At 47.5% G+C, this 11811-nt stretch overlaps 1 long non-coding RNA gene across 1 annotated transcript; it reads left to right on the plus strand.

Moving 5' to 3' along the window:
- The first annotated feature begins 7890 nt into the window (after positions 1 to 7890).
- LOC116961469 lies at positions 7891 to 11026 on the plus strand. Its single transcript, XR_004407003.2, has 3 exons — positions 7891 to 8008; positions 10690 to 10773; positions 10920 to 11026. It is a non-coding gene; the product is annotated as an uncharacterized LOC116961469 (long non-coding RNA).
- The last annotated feature ends 785 nt before the right edge of the window (positions 11027 to 11811 follow it).

Raw genomic sequence — 11811 nt, forward strand, 5'->3', positions numbered from 1 at the left:
CCAGTCTGGCTGTGGTGGTGTTTCTGTGGAGGCGAGCATGGTCCCCGCTGTCCCCATCTCAGAGCCACGCTGGAGGGCTCAGCTGGCCTGGGAAGGGCTGACTCCTGGAGACGAATGGGAGCCTAAATGCTGGAAACCATTTTGTCTTGGGTGTTTCTCTTCTGCACCTCATTGAAGTGAAGGTCTGTTCTCATTTACCCCAGTACCAAGCAAGGGCATCTCTTTGGATTTACACCAGTATAACAGATGGAAGACTGTGGTCCATAGCACTGAACTGGTGATGGCATCACAATTCCTGTGCTGGTCTTTTGAGAGCCTCCTGAGCCCGGTTCAGGAATAAGGTCTACATCTGTAGACTCTGGCAGTAGCTATGTCAGTGTGCGGTTGCACAGCACACACAGGGCTGATGTCCAGAGTGAAATGCCCGAATCACACAGTAGGTTTGGAATTCCTTAGAGGACTCTCCCAGCAGAGCTGCGCAACACCTGTGGAGATCAGAGCTGATAGGGTCTGGTTTCCAGTCATTGGTGCCCTGCCTGCTTTGCTGTCTCTTGTGAATGCTACTTAAAATTTTCTTGTCAGGGTGATACACGGTCCTCTAAGAGAACCTCTGGTTTCTAACATGGTATATAGCATCAATTTTCGGGTAGTTGTAGACACAGGTAACTTGTGGCTTGTTTGTCCTCTCGCTAAATGCCTGTTTGTCTTTTTCTCAAGTGCACCATGTATGGCAGTCTCAAAATGTGGCTTATGTGGTTCTGCTTTCTTCTCTGAACAGTTTGTGTCTCTGTGGATTTTCATACGCCTCCCACAGTCCCAACAGCCTTTATTCTCTTGGCCTATGATCTATCTCAGGCATGCACTGAAAGCTGATTAACATCTCTCATCAGGCAGATCAGTTATTGTTCTGTATCTGGCTCAAGCCAAGGGGCTGTAGATGTTGGATTTCTTTGATAAGGTGCCAAAGTGACATTCTGATATCCGAGCTAAAGTACTGAGTAAATGCTTTTCCCGTCTCCCACCACGGTAGAATCCCAAATCCCAGTAGAAGCAACTTATTTTTTTTTATTTGGCCACTTGCTACCAGGTATTATCTGCCCTAGCAGAAGAGTTTGCTTTCTTTCTGTTTGTTAGGCTCTTGCTACTGCTTGCTCCCTGTAGAGAGAAGTATAAAACTCCTTCCAGGTGACATTTGCAGGAAAAAAAATCAATTGTTTATCAACATCCCAGCAATCAATAAATGCAGTGATAGGTGCAACTGTCTCTATTGGAGCTGAACCTTGATTGTTAAGTAGCCAGCTTTTTTACTAAAGTCACCTGTGTCAGAAGTTTGGCTGTTTCTGTGGGGCCAAAGCATGGAGTTGGTCTCAGAGCACGAGTCCGCCGAGGAGCAGAGAGTTGCCTTGTGCTGTCCCGAGCCCTTCCCTCCCTCAGGACAGTGGTGCTTATTGCTCTGTGCTTTTTCTCCCTGATCTGTTGGTCTCTTCTGTCTAATTGAGAGCACTCTGGAGATGCTTGCACGTGTATGGTCAGTTTGCAGCCAAGAAGGTTTCTGGTCTCAGTATTTCTACACCAAGACACAGTTTCACAGTGAACCATGGGACAAGATACTCACCCCAGAGGAATTAAACACCTGTTTTGAAGTCTTAAGAGAAGTAGTGTCTGCTTGTCCATCTTTGTTAAGCCCCTAGACTCTCATCTCTTTTTCTGAAGTACCCTGATGCCTGTATTATATATTGTTCCCTGATTCTCTTGGCTCCTGGGCTTGGTGCTGGACAAGATGGGCATGAAGGAAGACTTCTTACAAGGCTTGAGGTGCAACACTTGCTATGGGTGTTGATGAACTTGCTTTCAGCGTGCCGTACTGGTAGGCATCTCCAGACATCTGTCATCATCTTCCTTCTGTGATACCTCTACCGAGATGGTGCTGGCTGGTGGGTGCAGAGCTGCTCACTTTTCCTAGGATATCTGCAGGCTTTTGCTCTTGCTTGAAGCTGTTACTTGGAATATCATTAAATGAAGGAATTTAAAGATCGCCCTATTTGCACAGGGTTCCTGAGCCTGAGCTTTCTCATCAAACCAACTTTGAGGTCTCCTAGTGACTGCCATGTGGCCAAGATACCCCCTCAAAAATTGCAGCTAGGAATGGAAGAGTTAACATCAGCAGCTCACAGACATGCTGGAGAGTTACATCATGTTGCTGTGGAAACTAACTTTCTGAAACCACAGTGATGTATGGTAAAGCTTTGGGTCAGCGGGTAATAAATTCTGTTTAAAAAGTGATTTTTTCCCCATCTGCTGATGTAAACATCATTAAGAGGAATGACGGCTGAGAGATGGATTTCTTTTTATATCAATTTTCAGACAAAGAAAATAATTTTTTTTATAATAAAAAAGTTGCTGGAAATCAGAGAGTGCTATAAATAATAAAATAAAGAAAAAGCACCGGTGATGGAACAGAAATTTTCCCTGGTGATTGGTTTACAGCTTTCTGTGATTTAATGGCAACTTGCAGTTGCCTGTGGGAAGCTGCAGCAGAGCCCTGGATGGGCTCTGTAAGCTGATGTTTTGCAAATTGTAGCCTGAATCTCAAACTTTGCGGACTTCAGACTGTCATTGTCCTACAAGTCTTCTGTTACCTGCATTCTCTTGGCCTGCCCATTGCCATCGAGGGGGCACGTTTCCGACCTGCCTGCACTGGATCCGGGCCTGCCATGATGCCACTGGGATGCTCGGTAAGATGAGAGGTTTATTGGGTTTGTTTTTCACCCCTCAGGACCCAAGAGGATCTGGAGCGAGGCAGCAAAATGAGCTCAGTTTACACAAAACAGTGTGGCAGTCCCAGCTAACTGCAAGTGTGCTACTGGGAATGCAGACAAAGGTGTCACTGTGATTAATGGGGTAATTAATAAGCAATTAATGTGCTTTAGAGCATGGATATACCTTTTATCTTAGCCATCCACTCAGTACTGATCCACTTTCTCTGATGACCAGAGTTCAGGGCAACTTGGGCTGATGGAGACGATGCTTCCAGATCTCCTCCTTAATGCCACCAAGAGCAGCCCTGTGCAACTCTGCATTGACACAGCAGGGAGTCTGCTTCAGAGGGAAGGAAATGATAATATTTTTTTTTTTACACTGATGGGATTTAAAATGATTCAGTACAGCGCCCTTGACGTGTGCTCTGAAATGTCCTTATCTGGCAGCTTCTCCATTCACATCCCCAAACTCCCTGAAAGCCGGCCCATGTGCAGATACCCTGCTTGGCATCACAAATTCACATTTCCCTGACCTACAGTGTTTCTCTAGCCTCATCCTTCTGCCTCTTTGCTCTCCCAGCTCAGCCTGCATTTTTACATGCCCTCCAGCAGCCCCTGTTAGCCCAGTTCTCCACTGTGCCTGGGTGGGTTCTCTCACTTATATTAAAGTCCATCAAAGTGTTATGTTGATGTCTAGAGCTGAGCAAGAAGTGTATTTTCCACTTCGTGGCAAAATTATGGAGTTTAATTTAAATATATTTTTTTGTTCTGAAATGTCCCTGTCAAACCATTAAAAAATTGTTTACATATTTTGAGTCAATTTTGGCATTTAAAAGTGATTGGAATATAAGAGAAACTTTGAAGTGAAAAGCTGATTTAGAATGAAAATCAAAGTATTCTATGCCCTCAAAATAATGAAACATTGTGTTTTGATGTTATCAAAACACTTGGGTCTTTTTTTCATTTGGAAACAAGTACATGTTGGTATTGACATGCCCAGGTGATTTGTTTCTTTTGCAAGAAATCAACATTCTCCTGATGGAAAATCCCCAAGCAGCTCTGGTAAGAGCAGCCAAACTTTGCCTACTTGTGCAATGCCATTCTTTTCATTCCTCAGGTTCAAGGCTTGTGCTCTATGAGCAATCCCAATGGCTGATAATTAATCAGTGTATCTACTTCATAGACAGGTAGGGAATAAGATAGCAAAAAATTAATAATACTTCAGTGTTTGTGAGCAATGGGTTAGCCATAGAGGGCAACCAGGGCTTGTTGAAGCACCCAAGTATCTTAGGGGATATGAATGTTATAATGAAGTGTAAAAAAAAAAAAAAAAAAAAAAATTTAATGCAATAAAAAATGTTGACCAGGTCAAGAAGAGGCAGAAGACACCACAGCTCTGACATGACTGAGATGGGAAATCTTGCACTTTGTCATAGACTAATGAAAACATTACCAGGAATGAAAGCTCACTGGTTGCTTATAAAAAGCAGAGGAGAGGAAAACTGGATGTGTGACATTGCAAGAAACCTCATTCCCCCAAAGGCCAACACATGTGTGTCATTTGAGCTCAGTGTTTCAGGACCTGAAGCGATTTAATTTGCCTCTGTTTCTGAAGACCAGGTGCACCCCTGGGGAGCTGCCCATGTGCCGCCCCGACGGCTGCTCCCCAGCAGTCCCCATCCCTCCACAGGAGAGATGCTCACCCAGGAATTTGCTTCTCTTGAGCGCTTGGCTGAATTCGCTGTGGCTTGGACACGGTCACCAGTGTGGAACCAGGCTGGCTCAGGACCACGGTGCCAGTCTTGCACAGTATTTATTGGAGGGGCTCCTTCTTCATCGCATCCTTGTTTGCACCTTCAGCAGTGGGGGTATCCCCTTGCCCCAGGGACCTCTCCTCAAACTGCCTGCACGTGTAAATGCACCCATAATCTTTTGTTTCTCGGGCCCAGCCTGCCATGTGAATATTTTAAAGGCAGTTCTTAGCCTGCTTATCTGCCAACACAGCTTGCCTATTGTAACCAACCCCTTCATGTCATCATGTACTGCTCCTCCAATATTTGTGTCAACTGTGATCTCTGCTGGCAGCAAGCTCATGTTTTCCCTTCCACATCGCAGAGGAAAATCTCCAACAGCGCTGGGCTGAGAGCAGAGCTTTCCTTGAACCCTGCCTGAGCTCCCTGTTCCCTCCAGAGAGAGGCATTGGTGGCCTCCTCCTCCTCCTCTTCGGAGGGGTCAAGATTTCAAGTCAAGGCTCCCCTGTTCTTCTACCTCCTTGTTGTCCACCTGGCAGAATTACAGGATGCGTGCTGGGGAAATTGTTTGAGCTGTGGTCTCAGCTTGACAGCAGCGACAAGAGGGCGAATGATCTTTCTGTCAACATAGTGAAGGCCATCACATGCTATTGATTATTATTTTTTTTTTTTTTTTGTAAGAGGAACACTCCATTCAAAGCAGTGCAAAACACTGCTTTAAATATTAATGATTTCCCCTACTGCTTTCTCTCTCTGCCTTCCATGTCCTCCTGTTCTGCCGCGTGTCCCCCAGACTGCTGGACAGCTGGAGGATGTTCCCACCAAATGATTAGCAGGTTGACGACAGTGCATAAAACACTCAGCAGTGCCCCTTTAACGTGGAAGCAACTTGACTTTTATTGCTCAGTGCTGAAAGCACCTACAACCGTAGATTTAGCATCAGCCTCCAGGCTTAAGATACAGCTGTTATATTTTTCTTTCTTCCTTTATTTTTTTTTTCTCTCCTTTGCACTAATGTAATGCTTATTTAGGAACTGCAGCCATCTGTGTCTGCTATGGATGGCACTGTTAAATCTGCTATTGCTTTCTTTCCCCTGGTTTGATGAGACTCCCAGTGCATAGAATATTTCCCAGGACAGCAGAGGCTTTCTTTGATTGCTTTTTTGATAACCTTTGAAAGAGATTGTTCACAGTGCTCTTTCTCTCTGCTGGAAAAAGGTGGTCAGCCAGAGAGCGGAGGATCCTGTCTTACGTTGGGTTAATGAGGTGAGTTTATGAAGAGCTAGCCAGGAAAAAAAGTTGATGAAATTAGAGGTGGTGGCTTTATCTGCAAATAAAAAGAGAGGGAAGGAGGAAGGGCTGGGACTGGAGCCCTTCCCGTTCCTCCGAGCAGCTTGCAGTTGACGGTGAGACGCTTCACGTGGGAATTGGGACAGTTCCCGTACTCCAGGGAATTTTTTTAGTGTTTTTCAAGTGGAATAATTCTGCCTCGACAGATGGACAGGGACCTATCCCAAGTCGGCAATCTGGCCACCAGTGCACACAGCGGGAGGCTGTGGCACAGCTCCGTTCCAGCCAGGCAGAGCAAGGACGGGTGTGTGGCTTCACCATCAGGCACTTGGCTATTTTTGTCAGGCGAAGCAGAAGTTGATTTCTTCCTGTTTTCTCGCCGAGTTGCTTGCAAATGGCTCGTGTACACCCTTGTGAGGAAAGGTAAATCTTAAAAATATCTATGAAGAGAAGAAAAAATCTCTCTCAGGCAAAGACCTGTTGAGAGAGCTGGTCTAGACAGAGCCCCCAGTCCTAGAAGTTATTTACCTTTTAATCCCCCTCTCTTTGATTTTGTTTAGTGTTTTCTCTGTTATCTGCTCCTTTAAACTCTGCTTCATGGACCCATAGCTCCTCTTTGCACCCTAGGGTCTCTACCCTGATGATTGCCCTCTTAATGGGAAGGTTAATAACAAGTTTATCTGAAAATACTTTTCCATCTTACCGAGAATCATAGGGTCCAGGCATTAGGTGGTGGAGGTGCTGCTTTATAATAGAATCACAGATTGGTTTGGGTCAGAAGGGTCCTTTAAAGATTACTTAGCCCCAACCCCCCTGCCCTGGGCAGGGCCCCCTTCCCCCAGCCCAGGGTGCTCCCAGCCCCGTCCAACCTGGCCTTGAACCCTTCCAGGGAGGGGGCAGCCACAGCTGCCCTGGGCACCCTGGGCCAGCGCCTCACCCCCTGCACAGGGAAGGATTTCTGCCTTTTATCTAACCTAAATCTGTCCTCTTTCATCTTAAAACCATCCCCCCTCATCCTACCCCCACCCCCTGACCCAGAGTCCCCCCCCACCTCTCCTGTCCCCCCTTTAAGCCCTGGGAGGCCACTCGAAGGGCTCCCCAGACCCTTCTCTTCTCCAGGCTGAACCCCCCCAACTCTCTCAGCCCGGCCCCCCAGGGGAGCTGCTCCAGCCCCCCCAGCATCTCCGTGGCCTCCTCTGGCCCCGCTCGAGCAGCTCCGGGTCCTTCTGCTGTTGGGGGCCCCCGAGCTGGCCCCAGCACTGCAGGGGGGTCTCCCCAGAGCGGAGCAGAGGGGGAGAATCCCCTCCCTGGCCCTGCTGCCCCCCCTGCTCTGGCTGCAGCCCAGGGCACGGGTGGGTTCTGGGCTGCGAGCGCACGGGGCTGCCTCACAGGCATTTTCCCCCCACCAGCACCCCCAGCCCCTCTCCTTGGGGCTGCTCTCCAGCCACTCCTCAAGGGCCCAGCCTGGGTTTGTGCTGGGGATGGCCCCGACCCACGGGCAGGACCTTGCCCTTGGCTTTGTTGAACTCCATGAGGTTTGCCCGGGCCCCCCTCTCCAGCCTGCCCAGGTCCCTCGGGATGCCACCCCTGCCCTCAGCGTGTCCCCCACCACACAGCTCAGTGTCGTCGGTGAACTTGCTGAGGGTGCATCGATCCCACTGTCCATGTCGCCAACAAAGATGTTAAACAGAACCAGTTTATGGTTTATAGGGCCTGAGGAGATGGGTTGTGTCTGACCATAAACCCTTTGGCTGTTTGGATACCCAGCACCATTCCTTGGCCCCTGTCTGTACTCATCCTCCAAAGTAGGCTGTCTGTCTGCAGGCTATTTGAAATGGCCTTGCCATCTCCCAGGATGGGATGAGGCATTGTTCAAAATGATGATAACTGGCCTGGATCAAACCATGACAGGGACTGCTGCAGTCATGAGATGGTGGAGCTGGTCAAATTCCAGATGTCAGGAAAGTCAGTTTAGTTTTCTAGGATGCCTGAAGGTCCCTGTGTGCCTGCAGTCTCTGGAAGCTCATTAGCTGCTACCAAGATTTTTACTGATGCCTCTCCATCCTTCGAATCCAGGCAGCCAAGAGCACACGACCATGCTTGCATGCTCAGAACCAGGCCCTGGGATGTGCCGCCAGCATCCCGCAGAGCCCAAGGCGCGTTCGCTCCCTGAGCTGGCGGCGTGGATTAGTACCTGCAACGCTGAAGGTGCGTGCACACACCACTAACACTTGAGAGCTTTGCAATATGGTCTTTCAGCTGTCAGCATGATGAATGGATGTTATGTTTTATTTCCTGCTTTATCAAATACTAATTATGTATATGATAATTCTAAGCATCATGGTTACTTCTGGCTCATTTGTGTTTCACTCTCTAGAGACGTAACAGGGGGTATTTCTATCTCCCCACTCCCATTCTTGAAATTCTGCTTTAATTGCTTCTTTTTGGATTTTGCTTAAGGTTTCCTACTCTGAATGGGTCAGTGTATTGATCCTGCACTTTGATAAGGTCAGCAGAGATCAGCTGTGACATTTCGAAGAGATTTGCTCCTCCCCTAATGGGCTTAGTCATCAAAGTGTTTTGCAGGCGACAGGGCAGGGGAGACATTGAATTTAAACTCTTACATATGTTTATTTAGGCAGTCTTGCAAGACTCTGAATAGCGATATCACTTGAGAGACTAGAGCATCCAATGTATGGGTTATGAACTCTGTGTATGATACTGACCATTGTAAGAAAACTTCATTGAACTTCCATGCCTACAATCCACGTTACAGCAGATGCTGTCCAGGTACCTGGGTGAGGTGGCACTAACTGTTCCCAAAGGGTGCAGAAAAAGGTGATGCCCACTCCCCACTTTTGGCACATCTGCAAACCCTGAGCTGCACCACCAGTGTGGTGTCTCCAGCCGCAGCTGATCTCTGATGATTCAGAAGAAGGTTGAGGAAGAAAAAAAAAAATAACAAAACCAAAACCAAAAAAGAAATAGCAAGCAACATCTGTCTGGCCAAATGAGCCTGAAGGAGGAAAATAAATAAATGAATTCCTTCCTCATGTCTGCAGGCAACCAGCTGAGGTCTTGGGGAATGAGATTGGACTACAGCTACCAGTTTAATGAGGAGCTCCAAGGCTAGAGCAGGAGATAAAGCAGAATTTCCTGTTCTTGTCATGGCTGAGGGGAGAAGGAAGGGAGCAGGAGCATGGACCTATGCCCTGCACCATCCAGCCCCGCTCCCGCCGAGCCTGGGGTTTGGACTTTCTCCCAGGAGCTGGATTAAAGCCTAGCTGTTCAAAAATTATCTACTGCTAGGCTAACGATGTCAAATGAGGAGGATCCACACCCTTGTGAGGTCCTCCAGTGTTCGGTTTCCCTCCCTGCTGGGAAAATGAACTGTATTTTGGGATTTATCTGACCTGAACTTCCAGGCATTGAATCTTACCATGTTGTTGTCAAAAGCCTGGGAAGTCTCCTGCAACCCAGGATATTTCCATGTTTGAGAAGTCTGGACATCTCATGCTCTCTTAAGCAGCTCTTTGACAAACTGAACAAACCAAGTTATGAGTTTTTCCAGCTCTCAGCCACGTGTCTCCCTTTCAAATGGCCTCCATTTGAGATCCCTCTGGTGTCTCCCCTCCCTTTGTCGACACCAAAGGCTGGGGCACAGTTTTTGGGGGAGCAGGCAGTGGGAGAAGGCTGTTTGCATGAGCTGGTTGCACGTGGCTGAATCTTCAGCAGGGTTGACCAGCTGGTGCTGAGCCCAAACCTACAGCATCCCATGTTAACCTCACATGGTTCAGCAGGCACGCTTGCCCATAGCCCCTCAGCTAGTCCTGGAAGGGGTTGTGTTGATCTCCCCTGCCTCTGAGTGGCTCATGAGGTTGCTGAAGAAGGGATAGTTGTATTTTCTGCCCAAGGCATCCCTGCATCTCGTGGAAAAGCTCTGTAAACGCAGAGCTATAGTCTGCTTTGCACATGGGGTCTCTAAACCTCTATTTAAAAGGTTGGAGGGGGTTGTTTTTTTCATATAGAGCCATATAAATGAGGGTAAAAGAGGGGCAAAATGAGGGGTAAGAGAGGAAGCAAATGCAAATGGCCAAGGAAAACCCGCTTCCTGTCCCTGCTTGGATGAATATTCACTTACTCCATGGAAAGCATCTTTAGTCCTCACTGCAGTCAGTGCTTTCTGAGGTAATCTCTCACATTGTAAGTAGCTGTAATTTGCATTCCTGGTTCCCAGAGGTGTTACCTTGCATTTGGTTGCATCAGAAATCGTTTTTTCACAGTAATGTACCCAGGCAATGTAGACCAGGGGTGAGCAGCTTGTGGTTAAGGGACCATGTATGGCTGAACAAAGCAGCCTGCGTGTTATGTCATCCCCTTCAACCATGTATGAATGTTTATCCTCCTGAATCCATGCCTGGTCACACAGATCAAGGGACCCTCAATCAGGGGTACAATCTGTTGACACCTGCTAGGATAGGGTGACAAAAATGTATTTAGTGGCTCTATAACAGGCCATCAATCCTGCCCCTTGCATCTGATCTCATTTAGCTTACTCTATAACCTGCCCTGTTCTCATCATTACTTATTGTGTGACCTCTCTTTCGGCTGTCTGTAAATGTTCCCAGCAAAGAGTATCACTCCAGCAAATGGTGGATAAAATGCTGAATGATGTGGACAGAGAGCAGAGCATTAGGCATTGATCTAAACTGCCTGGAAGTCCCTGCCGATCCCAGAGCAAAAGCAAAAGCTTTTTGTCGATGTTTTCTGACTAAGAAGCGAGGCCATAAAGTTTTCAGGATATCCCTGGCAATAGCAGAGCAATTAAATCAGGTTCTCTTATCAGATTCTCTTTGTCTCGCTTATCTTTCCCTTCTCTTCTCCATCAGGGTAGGAAATGCCTTCTCTGAAGCATTGGTTATGCATGGATTCGATGGGCAGTTGTGGCCTTTAGCAGAGAAATCAGATATGAGGTAGCTTAAAAATTCAGATGCTTAACAAAACATCTGGCCTCCAGGTCCTCCCGAGCTCCCGTCCTGCACACTTTCATGCCTTGGGGCTCACCATCAGACTCCCCAGGATGGGAAAGATGTGTTTCTTGCCTGTCCTATGCACACAGGCTTCTTCTCCATGGAGGATTTCCAAGGTACCAGTCTCTGAAATGCTCCTGACTGCTGCTCTTCTTGAAGACATCTGTCAACCTGAGCCCACAGACAGAGGTTATGGGTAGGTCACTTATTAAAAAGTCACTTTTTAACTAACTTTTTCTCACCTCAGTCTGAATTATCTTGAGGAACAGAATAGCTTTGGGTATTCTGGCTGTGGTCCCAGCCTTAGCCCTGCAAATCCTGTGTAGCTCAGTTAAGGTAGAGCAGTGTGAGAGAGCAGAATCAAGCAGAAGCTATTCTGAGAGCTGGGATGTCACTGGACCATGCGGATGGATTAGGTCCTTGAGGACCTTCCCACATGCTCCCGTGGCACGGCGTGGGCTGCACTGGCGGTGGAGCTGCAGTAAGCAAGGTGCAGGAGGGGGCTTGACATGCCCTGGGAAGCTGGTTTGCCAAATGTGGCTTGGGGCTCAGTGTCGATGGGGCTCTTGACATCTCCCTGCCAAAAAGCATTTGTGGGCAGGCTGCTGAGATCTCCCTCCCTTCCCTTCCTTTTCTTTCACTCCACTGTTCCTGTTAAGCTCTCTTCACTGCACTCACCCTAATTGTCCCTCTCTCAGTTTATGTCCTTCAAACTCTTCCCTTTAAACACTTAGTCATCACTTAGCTAAACTACTATATACAAATATAGCTCTTTTGATCTTCCTACATAAATCAATACCTCCTGCCCTTTAATCTTTGTAGTGTCTTTCTTTGAGCTCTCTCCAATTTACTATCTGTCTTCGAAAATGAGTTGTCTTTTGGGCCTGATTCTCCACAATTTCTAATTTCCCGAAGCCCCAGTACCTGCCCACAGCAGGAATACGTGGTAGCTCCTTGCCACCTCCATTTATCTTCACATGG

The sequence above is a fragment of the Tyto alba genome, unplaced genomic scaffold (genome assembly GCF_018691265.1).
Source record: "Tyto alba isolate M040663 unplaced genomic scaffold, T.alba_DEE_v4.0 Super-Scaffold_10, whole genome shotgun sequence".
Classification (NCBI taxonomy): Eukaryota; Metazoa; Chordata; class Aves; order Strigiformes; family Tytonidae; genus Tyto; species Tyto alba.